Source organism: Chinchilla lanigera, unplaced genomic scaffold, assembly GCF_000276665.1.
Source record: "Chinchilla lanigera isolate Chin_1 unplaced genomic scaffold, ChiLan1.0 scaffold00089, whole genome shotgun sequence".
Taxonomy (NCBI): domain Eukaryota; kingdom Metazoa; phylum Chordata; class Mammalia; order Rodentia; family Chinchillidae; genus Chinchilla; species Chinchilla lanigera.
In genome coordinates this window covers 1857295-1878484 of record NW_004955490.1, presented here as the reverse complement: position 1 = coordinate 1878484, position 21190 = coordinate 1857295, and the positions used below count along the sequence as shown (strand labels likewise).

Here is a 21190-nt window from a genome sequence, read left to right as displayed (position 1 = left end):
CTAGGCAAGTGGTAATAATGATTTAAGGTAAAGTAATAAAAGTGAAAAAAGTAGTAGATGATTCCATATTAGTTGTAGATACAACGTACAAGTGGCTGATTAGAAAGACTGAATAATCAAGAACAGCACAGAGCTGAGGATGTAACTCAATAGTAGAGTGCTTTCTTAGAATTCATACGGCTCTGGGCTTTATTTCCATTATTAACACACACACACACACACACAGAGGGAGACAGAGACACAGAGACAGAGACAGAGACAGATAATGACAGAAAGACAGAGTAAAAACTGCTTAGCGTTGACAGACATTAGAAATGTAACACCAGTTGAATAGATAAAAAGATCAACATCAGTAGTCAAAAAACAGCATTACTAGCACTTCAAAGACCCCTTTATGCACCCATGTCAGTCATTACTGTGACTCATTTACTCAAAGTTAATAGTATTTGTCTGGTAAAATCATAGCTTAGTGTTATTCTATTTCAGTTTATAAAGGAAACTTTGTATATCTGGCTGCTTTGGCTATATCAAGTTTACTGAGGTTTTTTTTTTTTGTTGTTGTTGTTGTTCTTTGCAGTACTAGGGATTGAACCCAGGGCTTTGCACATTCTACGCAAGCACTCTACCACTGAGCTACATCTCTATCCTCATGTATATATTTTATGTGTGGTTATAGTGGCTTTGTTTACATAAAACAAATGTTAAACATTTCTGCTGATAATAGGTAATTGCATCATTTCCAAAAATGAGGTTATCTTGTACTTGAATATATATATATATATATATAAAATCATTGTATATGTGCATGTGTGTGTGTGTTTCTGTTTGCTGTGATGTCTTAGTCCATTCTTGCTGTTATAATAATTATCTAAGATTGATTAATTTATGAAGAACAGAAATTTATTTCTCACAGATCTGGAAGCTGGGAGTCTAATACCATAGCAACTGCAGACTTATTGATACAGGTTGCACTGTACTTCCAAAATGGCACCTTAAATATTATGTTCTCTCACAGAGAGGAACTGTGTTCTCACATGGTAAAAGACACAAAAAACAAAAGGGCATTTCCTTCAACTTTTTTTATAAGGTTATTAACCCCATTCTGAGGGCTGCACTCTCATGACTTAATCACCTACTAAAGGTCATTGAGTCTCAACTTGCACATTTTCAGGGACATGTTCAACCACTGCTCATGGTGTACGTTAGTTTGGTAGATACTGACAGCTTTGTTCATTTAAGCAACAAATACAATTCTAATTGTACTGAATACTAATAACCACTGATTTGGTCCATAGTTTTAGTGATAACCATTCTGAAGGAGTTTTAGACAATTCCTATTGTGACTTTAACATGCATTTTTGGATGCCTAATGGAGTAAAGCATTTCTCATAAGTCTGTTGAACATCTGAACATATTTTTTTGTAATTAAAAATTTTTAATCAAAGAAATGGATTGGAAGATCTCTTAATGAAGAGATGTTTTAAAAATCAAAAGGTAGGGTAAAATGTATTACAAAGCTTGTGATTTTGATATTTATTGCTTTATTACAAGCCAAATGGGTGTCCTCAGTGGGCAGAGTTCTACCTTTGAAATACTTCAAAATTCTTAGGACACCAAACAGGAGCCAAAAGTGACACCTCTGAATCGTCACCCGATTTCAGTTTGTTATCTTGGTCCTCAAGCGTCATTAGGGCCTCGCTTCCACTCTCGACTGCTTTGTTGGCTTCTTCAGCCTTTTTCTTTTCCTCTTCCTTTTTCTCTACAATTATAAATAACTTGGAAAAGGTCTTTAAGATCAACCACTAATGGCTAATCCTGTTGCCAAGTTTTCATGGCGAAAACTGATGCTGGCCTTCTCCTCCACACACAGAACCAAACGCTAGTTGTGTCACATCACAAGCAATGAAAGAAATCTTATTTACTGGATGTTCATGCTCTATTAGCCCAGTTTTCTCACCAATTATTTTTATCCTGGGAAGGGAAATGTTGACCCGGATCCTCTGTTTATGCTGCCCCTGGGACTGACCAGCTGCTGTCATGCCCTTGAGTTTCATCATAGAATCTTGGCTCATTTTATCCCCTAGTGCATCTGGCACATCATCACTACTGATTAGCGTGGCTGTGTATTTTACACCATCACCTTTGAACCTGGCCAAGAGATACTCATCTGCTTTTTCAGTGCCTTTCTTCTTTTCCTTCTTCGATGGTGCTTTTGGTGCAGCCTGTTGGTCAGGCTCATCATTGATAGTGCTCGTTTCTACTTCATTGACCGTGGCAAGAAGGCAAGCAGCGAGTCCCAGCACCAGCAGACACTTAGTGACACCAGCTTATCCCCGAGGGCTGAGCCTCAGATGAACATAACCTATGGCACACACCGCTCCTACTGCTGGTGCCATGTGACACATATTGAATCTATAAATCTTCCAATCTATGTACAAAAATGTACCTCTACATTTTTATTTTTTATTTTTTTGTGTTGCAATACAGGGGCATAGGTAGGGCCTTAAGCTTGCTGGAAAATATCTTCACATTCTTAAGCATACTTGTATATATTATATTTCATGTATGCCTGTCTTGAATTTTTAATTAGATTAATTCATATAAAAGTGATCACAATTTTGTGTTATTGTAAGTGGTATCTGTGTTCAAATTTTAATTTTTGTTTTTTAAGTTGGGAAAATTATAACATGTTTGAATTTTGGATACTGATTTTGTATTTAACAACTTTGCTAAAGTTCAGTTGTTAATTCTAGTAGTTAGCTTTTAGATTCTTCTCAATTTTTTATATAAGCAATCTTATTTTCCGAAATGAATGAATTCTGTTTATTTCAGTTTAGTTTTATAACTTTAAGAATATTTTTCTCTTTTATTGCATTGGATAAGAGCTCTGGTTCACTATCAAATGCACATCAGAAATATCAAAAGAAAGGTATTCAACATTTTGCTAAGTATGATAATTTTTCTAGACATTTATACATAAGCTCTGTCTGAAATTAAGGAAATTTCTTTACATTCTTAATTTTTATCTTTTTTTTTTTTTTTGGTACTGGGAATTGAACTCATGACCTCGCGCTTGCCAGGCACATGCTTGTGCTGCTGAGCTATATCCCTGGCCTTACATTCTTAATTTTTAAATTTTTTTTTCTGTATCATCAAGGCATCTTGAGTTTTATCAAACAATTTTATTGTACCTATTGCAATCATCATGATTTTTCCTCTTTGTTAATGTATTGAACCATGATTGTTTTTCAAATGTTAAACCAATCCTACATTCCTGAAAAGATTCAAGCTCATCATATGTAGTCATTACATATTATTGATTTCAGTTGATTTTCTTTTTTGCTTCTGTCTCTATGATAGGGGTGGCCATGTAATAGTCTTTTTATACATCAAAGCTGTCAAGTTTTACTGTTCAACTCACACTGACCTCATAAAATGAGTTTCATACCATGAATCTTTCACTGTCCTCTGCAAGACCTACTATAAGACTGGCAATATTTTGAAATGTGTGGGAGAAATTCACTGATAAAAGTATCTTTTAAAAATATATATCAATTTAGTTCTCTTTCTTAGTGATTTCAATTACTCAGATACATTTTTTCTTATGTACATTTTGTAGGTTGAAGTTTTCTAGGAATTTATTCATTTTATTTAAATTTTCAAGTTAAAGTTGTTCGATATATCTAGATACGTTTAATGTTTGCAGGTACAGTAAATATATTTATTCCTTCTACAATTTTTTAAATTATCATTATTGTCAGAGCACTTAATTAAAAAATCTACCCTCTTAAGAGATTCAGTGTGTAATATATCATTAACTATTAGCCCTGTACTATGCACAAATATCCAGAATTTACTGACCTTGTACAAATGACACTTTATACTCACTGATTAGCAGCTTCCTATATCTCCCTATCCTTCAGTCCTTTTTTTTTTTTTTTTTTTTTGTTTTGTTTTTCTCCGGTACAGGGAACCGAACTCACGACCTTGCGCTTGCCAGGCAGGCGCTTTGCCGCTGAGCTAAATCCCCAGCCCCTTCAGTCCTTTTTTAATGCTTCCAGTTTCTGTGCTCAGCTGCACCTTACTGGAGTCTAGATTCTAAAGACTGTTTGCTTGTTGAGGTATAGGAGATCAAACACAGGGGTGCAGTGGTGTTCTACCACTGAACTAAAACTTCTGCCCCTTCTACATTTTTTCTTTTGAGCCAAGGTCTTGCTATCTTGCTATTCTCCTTCTTCAGCCTCCTAAGTAGCTGAGATCACATATTATTTTTAAATTTGTATTTTTATGGGGAAAAAAAGACTTTTTTTTACTCTGTCATCTTGCTTTTCTCTCTCTCTCTCTCTCTCTCTCTCTCTCTCTCTCTCTGTTTCTCTCTCCTCTCTTCCCTAACCCTGGCAGTGCTTATAAATTTTTTAACTGTTTCAGAGTAATGATGTTTGAATGCATTTATACTTTCCATTGCATCTTTTTTTAGTATGCTGTTGTTTTCTGCTCTTTGTGTTATTATGCTATTACATTTTGCTTCAGTTCTTTTAACTTTTTAAAGCTTCAAATGAATGTTGTATTGGACATATTTTGGGTCTCACCTCACATGCTCAACACTACTTTCATTCCAACTGTACACAGGTACAACTTGACAGTACCTCATCTCACCTCATCTCATCTCATCCTACTCAATCTTATCTTGTTCTACAACCTCAGATATATGTGGGATTTTACTGTTCACCCATGTGTACACATCCTTGGAGTGTAACAATCTGAGCAATTCGTGTAGAAACTTGACCAGTGGAGGATAGAAACAAGAGAATAAATTGTCTCTTCTCTTCTTCCTTGGTCTGATAATTTTCATTTATTTTACATGATACACATCACAAATGCAACAATGCCTCGTGATGCTTGTTATGATATGTTTATGTTCCTTTAACAAACCTGACAGAAGAAAAGAGAAGTATATGTATAGCATTTGTTATATTAACCTTCATATTTATCATTTGCTTCTTTTTTTTTTAATTTTATATATTTTATCATTTGTTTCTATTCACCTGTTCTTGCAGACAAGTTCAATACTTTTTCTGCTCGTCTATTTCTTCCACCCTTCTGGAATCCTATTAGGTATTTTTCGAATAATTAACTATGTCCCACATTTTTCTAAAACTGTGTTACTTTTTCTTCATTATTTAATTTCTGCATTCTTTGTGTTGCATAGTCTTTAGTTCATTCTTCTGCCATAACAAGTCTAGCAGCTCTTGAAACAGTCTAGTCAAATTTTTATTTTAGTATTTGTGCTTTTCGGCTCAAGAATATCCACTTGGTCCTCTTTTTTAAAAAAAAATAATTTCTACCTTTTTATTGGTATTTGATGTTTGATAACACAATGTCATACTTTGTTTTCTAATTATAGTTTCCTAGATTCAATGAACACATTTGTAATTACTACGTTTGTAACCAGTATTATAAAATCAAACTTTAAAAGTTAGAATATTCTTGCAGAGATTAAAAAGGAAATTCCCCCAAACCCCACCCCCAGCATATAAGAAACACTTCTTCCTTTCAGCTTCAAAGAAGTGACAGGATATGCAGATGTGAGCCTCAAGAGGTTGTAGCCTAGGCTCCTCCCACAAGGAAAGAGGAATACACCAAAGATGTAACAAAGATCAAATAACTGGAGATTTGCAACCCCTCTCTGCTGTCCCCACATCACGTCACTAACATTTCCTCCCCTCAACCTCAAAGACGTGACAGGATATGCAGATGTGAAGCTCAGGAGGGCGGAGCCCAGGCTCTGCCTTCAAAAGGAACAGGAATGGGTCTGCGTAGTCTCTCTGTACCTCCTCGTCCCTCTGTTCCTTATGATAAAAGAACCTTCCCTACCTGTACTCTGGCAAATGGTGATTTGAGGCAAATAAGCCTCTCCATCTCCTTGGAGCTAGCTTTGAATAAATCCTTTTTTCTTTTTTGCCCAAATTTATGGCTTCCTTTGATTTGGTCAGCATCCAGCAGACAAACCTGAACATGTGAACCTAACAGGCTAGGAACACTTTGAAGTGTTCATTTATTAAATCTGACATCTGGCTGCCTCACAGTTTCTTTTGCCTGCATTTTTGTTTTCCTTTTTTAATTTGTTCTCTATGGGTCAGACCTTCTTTGAACGTCTCATGTTCTTTGAAATGGGACATTTCGGTTAATATATATTATAACAACTCTGAGTACTAACTTCTCAATCCAGGGCTTGTAATTTACATTTCTTTGTTAGTTGGCTGTATATTTTAGTGAAATCCATTCCTCTCCATGTTCTTCCCCACTCCCATATCCCTGTGTAAATTTTCTCTTGTTGCTGCTACCCCTAAGAGGATACGTCAGGGGCCGGCCCACAAGTCACCTTTCTTAAGAAGACGGTGATTTTTGTGTTTTTCCCTGATCAATTCCAGCTGTTAAATTCCAAGGTTTGCTGGCTGATTGCTCTATTATTTTCAATACCCTGATATATAAATTACTTTATCAACTGATCCAATTAAATGTGTATTCCTTTGTAAGGATAGTTTTTATGCTCAGTGTTTGAAATTTGTTCATTACATTCCTCTCAAAAAGCAAAGTAAAAAGTCCTTTAGAGAAAGAAAAAAGACATCACCAAGTAAGTTTACTAAAACGGACAAGAACAGCAAAAATCTGCTCCATGTGAACTACAACCTGTTCCTTCCCTGCTCAGAGTATGTTACCAGCCCCTTAGGTTCATACACTTAGATTCAGTTACTCTCTTCTGATCAGATCAAAGGAGGCCATATATTTTGGTGCAAAGGATAAAAGAACTTATTCCAAGTGAGCTCCGAGGAGATAAATGGCTCTATTTGCCTCAAATCACCATCTGCCCTCCTGTAGGTGGGTAAGGGTGTCTTTTAGTAAGGGACGGAGGACAGGGGAAGCACTAAGAGACAGTACTTCCCTTAGCCTTGCTTTATGGCTCCCAGTCATCCTCAGCTCATTGTCCCCTTTCCTGTGGAAAGCTAAATGGGCTCCAGGCCTCCTGGTGCCAGCATCTGCGTATTCTGCCACTTCTGAGCCGAGGAGGGGAAGGGCATATGTTATGTGCTCAGCAGGAAGAAGCTTGGAGAAGTTGTTTACCTCTAAAATAACGTAACTTTCAAAGTTCTATTTTGTAGTGCTGGTGACATGAATACAACTGCATGACAGGCTTCTGCAGCCAAGAACACATGGCTTCCTCTTTCCCTAATAAGTAGTTGCATTGCATGATACTTTTCTGGAAGGAATGCGACATCAGTCTTCCTCATCCTTCCCTTCTTTACCTGTTAGAGAATTTATTTTATTGGTGAGGCCAGGACGTGTAGTTTCCTTTTACTACTCAGTCCTTTGTCGTGGTCTGGAGGCTCTACCCTGGAATGCCTTACTGAAAATAGCTTCTATAGTTCAGTCCAGACTGGCCCTGACTTAGCTCAAGAAACAGAGGTTTGTTTTGTTTTGTTTTTTATCAAAAAAGGCAAAGCAAGAAGACCTGAGACTGCTGCCCATGCCCCACTCCTAGAGCATTCAGCCCTTAAAGAAGAAGTGTCACACAGGGAAAAGTATACCACTTCCATACTCTCCAGATCTAGACTGATAACATAGGCCTTTTGCCCCAGGGAAAATGTAAGCCATAATAGAAAGCTAGCTCAAAGCCTCTTTCCAAATTTCAAGCTTCAAGACACTATGAAAAACAGAGGAGGTTATGGAGAAATGCAAAGAAGAGGCTAGCTGTGATATAGGAAATAATATCAGGACCTCCAAATATGAAATAAGGGAAATATTATAACTCTCAACCCTCTAGATATCCTATATGCCAAGTTCATATTCCCAAAACTGAAGAATGAATTTTAAGGAACAATGGAGGTAAAAAGTAGGAAATATTTATTAAGTGGGAAAGATTCACCTCTTGAGAGGCAGAAGGGGCCTCAAGTGGGTTGCCAAGGGCCCCACTTCTCAAAAGAAGTTTTATAGAGCACAATCACATTGGTACAGGGTGGGTTATAGCTACAATCAACCAACGAGATTATAAGTATAGTTGTTTGGGTAATATTGATCCAATGGGGAAACAAATCATGTAGCAAGCGTATGTGGAAAATATAAAGAACTTTTCAGGACAGGATGATTCCAATGGTCTTGATCACCTACCAAGGTGAATGATGTCTCTCTAGACTTCACTAAGTCAAGTATTATCACTCATCTCAGGGCTGCTCATTTTGTTTTCATCTTGAGGCCTGGCCTCCAACAGATGCACCTCTGGCCACAGTTGTAATGAGTTTTTATCTTTGTTCTGAATCTCCTGAGGGCCCAGCCCTATCTGACTACCCATAATATTTCTACAAAACTCAGTTGTCTGTAATATACCCCCAGAAAGAGATACCCCAAACTTCCTAAGGGGGCAAGGACTGATGACTATTCTGGTTACTATATGCTGAAGAGGGTCATAGTTGTGATCAACAGTCAGAGCTACTCTCCAGAATTCTATCTAAAGGCCCTAAACAGACTTCAGGTGTCCTCATCTTGAGTAGGTATATAGTTGAATGTCTAGAGGAGACAAGGCCAAAGAAACAGTTAAGCATGCATGGGCCAAATAAGATCAAGACTATTATGAAATACAACCAACAAACGCTTCTGCCCAGAAAAGCCTATTCACAAAGAGGGTAAGGAGAAGGCCTAGGAAATTTCAGAATCTGACATAGCATCAACCTGTCATTTAATATCTTCAATAACCATCAAGATATTAGCTGAAGGATCAGGAATGTAAACAGAACATTCAGCTTCTATAATTGCACAAGGACCCCCTTGTGCTGCTATTAGAATGTCGTACAACATCCAATTTTGGAGGACAGATTGTCCCATTAATTTTACTTTTTCGTTTAGGAGAGACCAATTGAGGTTTTGTTTAAGGTCTATTGAGTATAGTTCATCAAGGCCTCAATGTGTTACATGACATCTAATTCAAAGAGAAAGACAAAGATAGAAGCCAAATAGTCATACCAGTAAAACACACCATTAGCCTATTTATGCTGCAGACAGGGTAAGTTTACAGGTGCACTGATATTTTGACACTCTTGCCTTGTAACCATGCCAATCCCAATGTGCATCTCCCTATCCATCCAGGGGGTAGCCAGGGCCACAAATTGGTTCCACAGTACCACTGAGTGCCATTGGGGGCTTCCCATCTAATTCCAGGCAATGAAAACAGTATGCTGCCAATCAGTCTTCAACTTGTAAAGGTATGCTGTGTGTACACTGATTGAGGGGTGTTTATACCAAGTATTTAGTAGATTTAGGCCAGTAAGAATAAGAGTCATTTCTTTATTCTAACATAAGGAGACCTTTCTGTTAAGTTGTCTTATAGTTGGAGTTAACCACATATAATCGTCTCATATCTGAAAGTAGACATCTTGCTATCTGTGATTGTGGTCTCTCATGATAGAACCATTACTCTTACTTAATAGGGGCTTTACTAGTACCTGTGCAGAGGTTTTAGTGGCATTCTCAGAAAAAATATTTGATTATGTCCGGGATCACTAAGGGTGAAGTTTATAGGCCACCCAGTTACCTTGCAATTCAGTCGCTAAACTATAAACCACTGAACTTTTTCTTTTTGGTTTTTCTCCGGTACCGGGAACCGAACTCGCGACCTTGCACTTGCCAGGCAGGCGCTTTTGCCGCTGAGCTAAATCCCCAGCCCCCACTGAACCTTTTCATGTCTCATGAATGTAGTCTTGTAGCTTATATCGATTGTCTCCTTGAAGTGAGGACAGCACCAAGGGAATGATGATATACTTGGCAAGAGGAGCAGGCCACATATCCAGCAAGGTGTTTGTTGTAATGACTCTGTGCATTCTTGTGCCCACACCGGAAAGGAATCGTGCTCTCCTTTAGGTGGTAAAGGAATTAGTAAAAGGGTTGAGAATAACATCTTCGATCATGTATCTAAAGGCTTTGTTTTCTTTTTGAACAAGAATTTTAAGTCTTTCCTGGGTTCACAGGAGTATTCAGATGGCTGCTAACACTCAGTGACACTCTGTTTCCCAGGGCTTCAATGTGTGGTATATGCAGGAGTCTAGACCTGCTACACTACAGCTGATGGAGTTGACAAGATCATGGTGCGTGATCCTTCCCAAGTTGGCCCCAGGGAAGGGGATGACGAGCTAAGAGGTTTTACCAGTGCTAAATCTCTGGGTTGAATATAGGATTTCCCTTTTCTTTAGGCTGAGTTTCCATTAGGTAGTGAAAAGTCTGTTGGAATTTAGCAAGTAAGGTGATATGTTATAGTAAGGCGTCTGTTTCTCTATCAAAGAAAAAATCATTAGTGAGAAAAGAGTGCCCATAAAACATTTTAAATGGACTGTGACCTAGAATTTGTTAGAAGTTCTTATTTTAATAAGAACTAAAGGTAGTAATGAAGGCTACCGTAGGTGGGTTTCTTGAGTCTTTTTGCAAAGATGTCTCTTTTTAGCATCTCATTTATTTTTTCTACCTCTCCTGATGATTGTGGTCTCTGGCACAGTGAAGGTGATAGAGAATTACCAGTGCCTGAGAGACAGTTCGTGTGGCTGTTGCTTTAAAAGAAGGCCCATGATCACTCTGTAAATTCTTAGGAAGTCCAAATCTGGGAATGGCTTCTGAGACCAAAACCTTTATTACCTCTTGTGATTTTTCTGTTTTATAAGGAAAGGTCTCAATCAGTTTGTGAAAGTATCCATCCAGATACTGTTCCACTACTGGGGTCCCTTGCTATTTGGCATATCAGTAAAACTGTGCTGTCCACCTTCTCCAGGATACTTACCATGTCTCTGTATACCTGAATGGGTTATGGTCCATTTAAGAGGACTGTTCGTTTGGCAGAGCTCAACTGTCTTAATTTTCCATTGTATTGTCTGAGAAAGTCCCTTTCTTATGAATAACTTTGAGGTCCATTGGTGGGTCTTGTCTCTCTCCAAGTGAAAGGTTTGTTGTAAAGACTTAATAGTTTTCTATTGACTAGCATCAGGAAGAAATAATTTACCATCATCTGACTGTAACCATCCTGATGGAAGGAAGTGACACCCAAGGGAAAGAGCCCATTTGATTTTTGACTGAGAATATTTGGTTCAAGTATGATCAAGGGATCCTTCTCAGAACAGGGCAGCTTGAAGAGGGGCCTTTTGAACATAGCTTCCTTTGCAGCTGTGTCAAAGTTGATTACCTGGTATTCCAATCTCCTGTCCGGTTGGTAGGCCAGTAGGGATCTTGCATAGCTATTGCTTGGGCTTCAGTAGGACTCAGATGTCCCGCTGGCTCCTGTCTTCTGGCCTTCTAAAATTAACGATGTGATATTCATCTCTAAATGCAATAGCAGTTTGTAATGCTTATTCTCTCATTAGAAGTCAATATTTGACTTAAGAGTAGCATTACTTCTTCCTAGTCTAGTTCATAGTTCTGAGTATGTTGCCTAAAGACCTCAGTGTGTTAATCAAGATTATCTGAAAACTTTCCCAGGTCATGTTTGATCTGCTCGAGGTAACTGAGAGAGAAAGACAGATGGACATGAGTAGGGCCATTCTTTACCACCTCCCGTAAGGGATACAGTCATTGAGAAGCTTCAACAAAATCAGATAGGGATGGATATAGCCCAGTAGAGGCTTCAATTAAGGTTAGTGTGGAAACCTCACCCTTAGGGTCTGGAGGGCAAGTGAGGGGAACCTCAGGTTTAGTAATAGTGGATGAAGATTTAATTAAGGTTGCCTTGGAAACCACATCCTTAGGATCCAAAGGACAAGGGAGGGGAACTTCAGACTCAGTAATAGTAGATGTATCTGACTGCACTGTAAGGACCAGAGGGGTCTGGCTTTCCTGTGGCTTATATTTACATTTTGGACACAAGGAAGGATTATCTCTTAATGCAAAGAAAGTCTGCACATAACTTATTTGTGAACAATTTTCCTCTTTTTTGTATTACTATTTGAGTAGTGCAATAGTACCATAATAAATGCTTCCCTCTGTGTTCCATTTTGCTTGTAAGTGGTAGGCAGGCCATGCTCAGGTACAGAAAAATTTTTTTCCATTTTTTTGTGGAAAACATTAAACAGCTCTTTCTCAATATGTGCAGGTTGAACAATTCTCAACGCTTAAGAACATATCCCAAGGAGTAAGAAAATGTGACCATGAGTTTTCCATTTGCAAAGCAACAAGGGAAACATAGGCATCCCTATTAATCTTTACCTGGTTTCTCTATCCCTTCATGGGATCCCCAAGATGGCCTAATCCAGAACAGGTGGTTGCTCTCTGGGGAAAGACCAGAAGATATGTCAGGTCAGACTAACCATACTTACCAACACATCCACCTATTTTTTCTAAAAAACACACACTCCTGGGCCAGGGATACAGCTTAGTGGCACAAGTGCCTGCTTAGCAAGTGCCAAGTCCTAAGTTCACTTCCCAGTACCCCCCTAAAAAAGAGAGTATAAAAACATACTCTCCTAACTCTAGCATGTGTATCCAAAAGAACAAGCTACAATTGATTCCAGCCATAACAGTCATGTTTAAAGAAGGAAGTATTGCTAACAAAATTAAACAAACCAAGAGATTGAAACAACTGATTTTCCATTTATTGAAAGAGAGTGAGGGGAAAAAAAAAATCAAAGAGAAAATTGGAAGTGTTTGACACTCTGTCCAGCCTGAAAAAGAGATCATCTCCAGAGACAGAGGCAAGTAATGGCTCAGAAAAATCCTGCCCTAATCCTGCCCAGAATGTACTCTAAAAATTTTCTGTCTCTACATCTGAAGCACCTTTATGAAACTCACAGGTTGAAACCTGTACTCAACATCCAGCAACCACAATTTTCACATTAGTGAAAGTACCTCCCCCTCTACACATATAGATGATGAGAGATAGGCCTAGGAGGGGAGAGAGAGAGCCAGGAGGTTGGGGATTCTCCATTAAACTGAATGTGTTTCGGTCCTTTAAATATTATGCTTTAGGAAATAGCTGCTTCTTGTCTCACCAAGAAGTTAGTTCTTTCCATGGGGTCTCAGGTTCAGTCACCCGTACCTGGGAAACTGCTCAGAACACTAAATGGGGACATTTTTTTATGTGTGTTCTCTTGGATGGGCAAAATTCTGATGTCTTATGTGACCCAGAGATAGGGTATGTGTTCTTCATATGAAATGACTTCCCTGTCTTCAGCATTAGCAAACAGTCATTTTATATGGGCTCAGTTTAAAAAGTTCTTAGCTGTTGGATAGGAGAGAAATGTTGAGACAGTTTTGAGTTCCTCCCTCTCTAATCTTTAGTAGAAAAATGCCTCCAAAAAAGCAAAGTATAAATTGACAGGAAAAGATCATAAATGAGATCAGAAAAATGAAATCTTCTCTTCTCACTGTCATGGGGAGATATTGAGGCACTTTATCCATGAGTCATCGCTCTTCGTCTAGAAGGGCAAGAGTGAAAGATCTCAAAAGCTGTGATTGCCCCCTCACCAGTGGAAGATCAGACTAAAAATGAAACAGAGGCAGAAAAGGCTAGATTGTAAGGGGAATTGGGCCAGACTGTCCCAGTGAAACCTGTCCTCCAAGTCATATGAATGGCTGCCCAATTCCTGCCTTTAAATCTCCGCTGGAGTCTCATTCACATTTTGGTTAGTATCAAAGTCCACTAGGCCATGCTCTAACATTACTTTTCCCTAGCACCACTGTCTAAGATAAGACAACATCCAGAACAGTCAAACAGGTCAAGCAAGGAACACCAATAAATTCAGCAACTGGTAAGTCCAAATAGAGTGCATACAAAACTAGAATATAAGACCTTGCCAGACTTGCATGTTTCATCAGTGCCTTTTGTAAATGATCTAAGAGAGTTTCACATCTTTCTTCTGATGAATAGGTGATAATTTAAAATGATTGAAGTGCTTAGTTCTTGTTTTCCTCAGGCCTTCAGGAATATATGTCTGAAGTTACCTGATATTCCAGTCTCCTGTATGGTGGTAGGCCAATAGGGATTTTGTGTAGGGACTGCTTGGGCTTTGTTAGGAACTGGCTGTTCCCCTGGTTGCCTGTCTTCTGGCATTCTAAAATTAGCAATATGATATTCATCTGCAAAAGTAATAGCAGTTTGTAATGCTGATTATCTCTCATTAAAAGTCAATGTTTGATTTAAGAGTAACATTACATCTTCCCAGTCTAGTTTATAGCTCAAAGTAAGTCCCATAAAGACTTCAATGTACTTATCAGGGTCATCTCTAAATTTTCTAAGATCTTGTTTTATCTGCTTGAGATCATTGAGAGAAAAGGGCATATGGACGCGAGTATGTCCAAATTCACCATTTACTTGTAAAGGATATTGTCACTGATGTGCTGAACAAAATCAGTATAGGTGGATATAGCCCAGTAGTGGCTTCAGTTATTGCTGGATTGAAAGCCTCACCCTTAGAACCCAAACAGTCAGGGTAAGTAACCTCAGCCTCCAAAGGGCACTTGGGGAAAATCTTAGGCTTGGTAATCGTGGATGAGGCTTTGATCAAGGTTGCCTTGGAAACCTCATCCTCAGGTTCAGTAATAGTACATGGGGTTTTGATCAAGGTTGCCTTGGAAACTTCATTATCAGGGCCCAAAAAGCAGGGGTGAGAAATCTCAGACTTTGAGATAGTAGAGGCCAAATGTGTCTGGGTTTCCTCTGGTCTATATTGATATTTTGAACACAAATAAAGATTAGCTCTTAATCCAAAGAAAGTCTGAACATTAGGTAATTCTGACTATTTTTCCTCTCTCATACAGTACAATTCTAATTGCAAAATAGTATCATAATCAGTAGTTCTCTCTGGATTATTTTGTCTCAAGAGGATAGGCAGGCCATGCATGGGTGCTGAAAAATATTAAACCACTCTTTTTCAATATGTGAAGGGTGAATAATGTCCAGTGATTAAGAGTACATTCTAAAGGAGTAAGAGATTTTGACTTTGAGTCTTCCACCTAAAATACAAGAGAAAAATTGACATCCCTTCAATTTTTACTTGATTTGTATATCCTTAAGGCATAACCCAAAGTGACCCACTCCAGATCAGGTGGCTGCTGGCTGAAGAGAAACCAGAAGATAGGCCAGATTAGACTAGCCACGCTTCACAGCTCACAAACGTGTATTTCTCAGAAATTCACACTCCTAATTCCAGCAGGTGTTTCTAAAAGTACAAACTACAACTGATGCCAGCTCTAAGAGTCATGTTTAGAGAAGGAAGCACTGTTAGTGAAATAAATGATTAAGAGATCTAAACCACTGCCTTCTAATTCTTTGAAAGAGAGTGAGGAAAATAGTTCAAAAAGGCAACTTGGAGCACTTCTCAGGGTGCAGAAGGGATCACCTCCAGAGATAAATAGAATCATACTCTCTGCCTCACCACCTAAGCAGTCTTCCTTAGCAGAAAGAATAGGCAGGAAAGTCACACCTATCAATTTTCTATATGCACATGAAAGAAGAGAAAGGATCACTAAAAGTCCCTTTTTACTCTTAGTTAGTGTATATAAGTTACAAGTGTAAATCACTTCTCTGATAGCTGGTCTGTGAAAGGAAACCATTTGTTGCAAGGTGCTTCTACTTGACCTCCTGGAGGGAGGGATTCTTTAGCTATAAAGTGATTTAGTTAACCAAGGAGTTCTAAAGTTAACTCTTAGTAAATTGAGGAAAAAGTGAGCTTTCTAACTTACTAGTAGAGAGAGAAAGGTATGGTAGATAAAAGGAGATTTTTCTGCTGGTCAGCTAGTCAGGCTGTTGGGTTTCAGCTTCCACTGAAGAACATTTGGGTATCTGCCACAGTGCTGTCCTGGTTATGACCCCACAGTAGTCTTCTCAGTTTTCATTGATTCTTGACAACCAAGCATTTGTCTCTGGAAAGGAATCCAGCTGCCTGTCTGGTCACCATGCCATTGTCTTCAATGCAGACCAAACCAGAAGGTGTTCAGAAACTTGTGCTCTGCTGGCAGAATCACCACTCTCTGTTAGAGTTCTATAAGGGACAGATAAAAACTTGAGCTGTCTTCAACTAAGAGACTTCCTTTCTTTGGTGTTAACAAACTCTCAATTTCTATGGGCCCACTTAAAGGTTTTTAGTTGTTAGATAGGAGGGAAAGGTTGAGACAGTTGAGAGTTTCTTTCTCTTTAATCTCACATGTCCCCAAAAAAAGAGAGTACAAAGAAGTGGGAAAAGGTCAGAAATGAGATAAGAAAAAAGGAAGTCTTTTCTTCTCATGCTCATGGTGAGTTATTGAGACAACTTGGTCTTGAGTCATCACTCTCATGAAGGAAAAATAAGATTAGGGAATCTCAAGAGATAAGATTTCCTCCTCACAGTGGAAGATATGAAAAGAAAGGAAACTGAGGCAGAACTGAGATGTCGTACTTCCTTTAGAGTGTACTGGAGGATTAGGGCCAATCTGAGTGAAACCTATACCCCAAGACTTAAAAATTGCTACTGGCATATTTTCCTATTTAACTGTTAATAGGGGTCATGTGATTTATCAATAATCATGTATATTTTGTAAATATAAACTAGTTTTATAAAAAGACCCATTTTACAGGATTTTGTATTAAAGTCCACTAGGGGGAGCCTTAAAACTATTGTTTCCTACTGCAGTTGGCTAGTAAACAGAAAAGGTACCAATGAATCTTCAAGAGAAGAAAATAAAAATATTTAGGAAAAAATACATTGTATAAGATTAATAACAAATTCAAACTAGAAAAAATAGTGTACATAAAAACATACTTAGAGAATGTTATAATCAGTTGGTCTCCCTTGTATGACAACACTGTGATTTTTCAACATCACAACCATCACTGTAGTCCAGTACCAAAGGACTGAGTACTGAGCCAAATAGATAGCAACTTCTCATCCTTAAAAAGTTGGGAACCCAGATTCTTGGGATAAGTACAAAGACCAAGAAGCACCTACATCTAGAAGACATCTCTGAGGAACAGACATTTCCTAGGGAAGCCTTGATACTAATGATAAAGCTATCTAACATAAGAAATCAGCAAGCATCATCACGGAAAACAAAATAAAATTTAAAAAGAATATATGAAATGGCAAGATACAAAAGCAAAATGCAACCTCAGAACCCCAGCCAACTCAGGACAAGTCCAGAGCACAGTACAATAAAGGAAATCAGAAGCCAACCATTGGAATTTTCTGAAATAATAGCAACAGAAGTGAACAAAAAAGAGGCTAGAGAAAAAATAATCTTTCAATTGCAAAAAAAAGGTGATGATTAAAATGAAAGACATTAGGGCACACACAGATAAAAAATAAGAGCTTAGGAAAATAATGGAAATGAATTCCCAAAATAAGAAAGAAATAAAATCCATGAAACAGATTGAAACAGAAATCCAGAAGAGTAAAATCCCCATTGATATTATGCACAAAGGATTGAATAAAGGTGAAGATAGATTATCAGATCTAGAAGACATGATTGCAACTATCAACCATAAAAGGAAAGATATCTTTAAAATACAAGGAGACCATGAAAAATCAATCCAACAGCTACAAGATGAAGCAAAGAAAAATAACATAAGATCATTTGGAGTCAATGAGAAAGCTGGAGACATCGCTAAGGCCATAAAAATTTTGTTTACATAAATATTGGCAGAAAACTCCTCAAACATGCATAAAGAAATTGACATACAATTAAATAAAGCATATAGAATTCCAAGCAACTATGGCCAAGCTAAATCTACACCAAGGCATATAATAATCAAGATGTCAGAACAGAATATTAAAAGCAGTTAAAGAAAAAAAAGGAACTACAAAGGTAAGTCCATCAGAATCACAGCAGATTTCTCAAGATAAAGTCTGAAATCAAGGAAAGCATAGAGGGATGTATTTCAAGCCTTAAAAGAAAACAACCTCTAACCCAGATTGATGTGCCCTGCAAAAACTATCTTTCAAAGTCAACAGAGAAATAAAATACTTCCATGACAAAAATAATGGAAGAAATTCATGACCACCAAACCAACTCCTCAAAATACTCTCAAGGGTATATTAGAAAGAGAAAATGATGACCACAAGCACAAGAAAGCCGATAGAAAGAAGCCACTAGGCAGGAGAAGCAATTAAAAAAAGAGTAAAGACAGGAAACTCAGTAAAGGAAAATAATACGAGAAAGATAAGCCAATACATATCTGTTGTTACCATCAATGTAAATGGTCTCAATTCACCAATCAAAAGAAAGAGACTGGCAGAATGGATTAAGAAGCAAGAGCCAACAATATGTTGCATTCAAGAAACATATTTAACTCAAAAAGAAATTCATACACTGAAAGTCAAGGGATGGAAAGCAGTACTCAATGTGACAGAATCCCAGAAAGCAGTAGGGGTAGCCATTCTGTTTGCAGACAATATGAAATTCAAGCCAAGACTTATCAAAAGAGACAAAAAGGACACCACATACTTGTTAAGAGGAGATTCCAAGAAGAAGAGACAACAGTCATAAATACATATATGCATCTAGTACGGGCACACCCAGCTACATAAAACAAATATTAATGGACATGAAAAATCAAATAAGCACTAACACAACCGTAATGGAGGACCTTAATATCCCACTCTCACAATTAGATAGATCAACGTACCAAAAAATCAACAACATATCAAAATTAAATCACACCTGTGAACAAATGAACTTAGTAGATTTCTAGAGAGTGTTCACCCAATAACTTGAGAATGCACATTTTTCTCAGCTCCGCATAGGATGTTTTCCAACATACACCACATATTAGCCTAGAGAACATGATTAAGTAAACACAAGGTAATTGAAATTACCCCATGCATATTAACAGACCATAGTGCAATGAAATAGGAAATCAATAGCAAAAGAAACCACAAAAAACTACATAAACACCTGAAAATTAAACAAAACCCTCCTGAGCAACCAAAGGGTAACAGAGGAAATCGAAGAAATTAAACAGTATTTACAATTAAATGATAATGTTGATAAAACATACTGGAACTTATGGGACTCAATGAAAGCAATTCATTGAGGGAAATTAATAGTAGCAAATTCTTACATCATGAAAACTGAACAAGTTAAAATAATCAACCTGATGTAGAACCTCAAACTTCTAGAAAAAAAAAACATATCAAACCCAAACCTCATATGAGGGAGGAAATTATGAAGATCAGAGAAGAAATTAATGCAATTGAGACTAAGAAAACAATACAAAGAATCAATGAATTGAAGAGTTGTTTCTTGAGAGATTAAATAAAATTGATAAACCTTAGCCAAGTTTATCAAAAAGAGGAAAAAAGGACTCAAATTCAATGAATTATGAATGAAAAGGATGAAATCACAATGGATTCTAGTGAAATCCAGAAGCTCATCAATATCTACTTTGAGAACCTGTATTCTAATAAGGTGAAAAATGCAGAAGAAATTGACAGATTCCTAGACACAGTTGAATTGACAGATTCCTAGACACAGTTGAATTGACAAAATCAAATCAAGATTTAGAAATTCTAAACAACCTGATAGATCAGTCAATGTAATTGTAAACTCAATTAAAAGCTTACTAAGAAAGAAAGCCCAGGCCCAGATAGATTAACCACTGAATTCTACAAGAAATTTGGAGATATAATGCCACTAGTGCTGAAATTCTTTAATAAAATTTATAGGGAAGCAATACTTGGAAGATCATTCCAGGAAATAAGTATTACCTTGACACTAGTATCACAGAAGGACCCAACTAAAAAAGAAAACTACAGACCAATCTCCCCAATGAACATAAATGCAAAAATCCTCTATAAGATATTGGCAATGGAATGCAATAAACCATCAATATTATATACTATGACCATGCAGGATTCATCCCAGAGAGGTAGGGTTGGTTCAACATACATAAATCAATAAATGTAATACACCATACTGACTGGTCCAAAGACAAAAATCACATGAGTATCTCAAGAGATGCAGAAAAAACTTTTGCCAAAGTCCAACACACATTAGTGATAAAATCCCTACAGAAAATTGGAATAGATCATTTTTTTCACAATCTGATAAAAGTCTTTTATGACAAACCAATAGCCAACATCACACTATATGGTCAAAAACTGAAAGCTTTCACCCTAAAATCAGGAACAAAACAAGGATGTCCACTATCACCAATATTATTCAGTATAGCTCTAGAAACATTAGCCAGAGCAATGAGACAAGAGAAAGAAATAAAAAGAATAAGGATAGAAAAGGAAGAAGTAAATTATTAGTATTCATAGATGACTAGATACTCTACATAGAAGATGCCTAAAAACTCCACCAAAAAACTTCTATATTGAATAACCAAATTCAGTATTGTAGTTGGATACAATGTTGACATTCAAAAATCAACAACATTCCTGTACACAAACAACAAACACTGTAAGAGAAATTAGGGAAGCCATACTCTTTATAATAGTATCCAAAGAAATGAAATATTTAAAAATCAGTCTAACAAAGGAAGTTAAATGTCTATACACTGAAGATTATAGTACTCTGATAAGGAACATTTCAGAGAATATAAGAAAATTTAAAGATATCACTTGCTCATGGATAGGAGGAAACAACAGAATGAAAATGGCCATACTCTCAAAATTGTTATACATATTTTATGCAATCCCAATCAAAATATCATTAGTACAGCTCACAGAGCTAGGAAAAACATTCCTAAAAATCATTTGGAATCAGAAGAGACCTAGAAAAGCAAAAACAATTCTCAGCACCAAAGGCAAGGCAGGCGGCATCACAACCCCTGATTTAAAATTATACCACAAAGCTACTATGATAAAAACAGCACAGTACTGGCAAAAAAAAAGCAGACCTGAAGAGTACCACTGGAATGGACTAGAAGATGCAGAAACAACTCTAAACTCACTCAGCCACGTTATCTTTGACAAAGAAGCCAAAGGCCTTCAGTGGAAGACAGATGGTCTCTTTAACAAATGGTGCTGGAAAAACTGGTTTCCCATGTGCCAAAGACTAAAACTTGACTTGTGTCCATTATTATGCATTCATCTAAAATTAAATTAGATCAAAAAACTAAATATTAAAACATAATATTAAGATCTATTGGAAGAGAGAATAGGTAGAAATGTTGAACACTTAGGTGTTGCCAAAGATTTCATGAACAAAACCCTGATCACATGGGAAATAATACAATGAATCAATAAGT

At 37.3% G+C, this 21190-nt stretch overlaps 1 pseudogene; it reads right to left on the bottom strand.

Moving 5' to 3' along the window:
* Nucleotides 1–1580: 1580 nt before the first annotated feature.
* LOC102024690 lies at nt 1581–6179 on the bottom strand (annotated as a pseudogene).
* Nucleotides 6180–21190: the final 15011 nt, after the last annotated feature.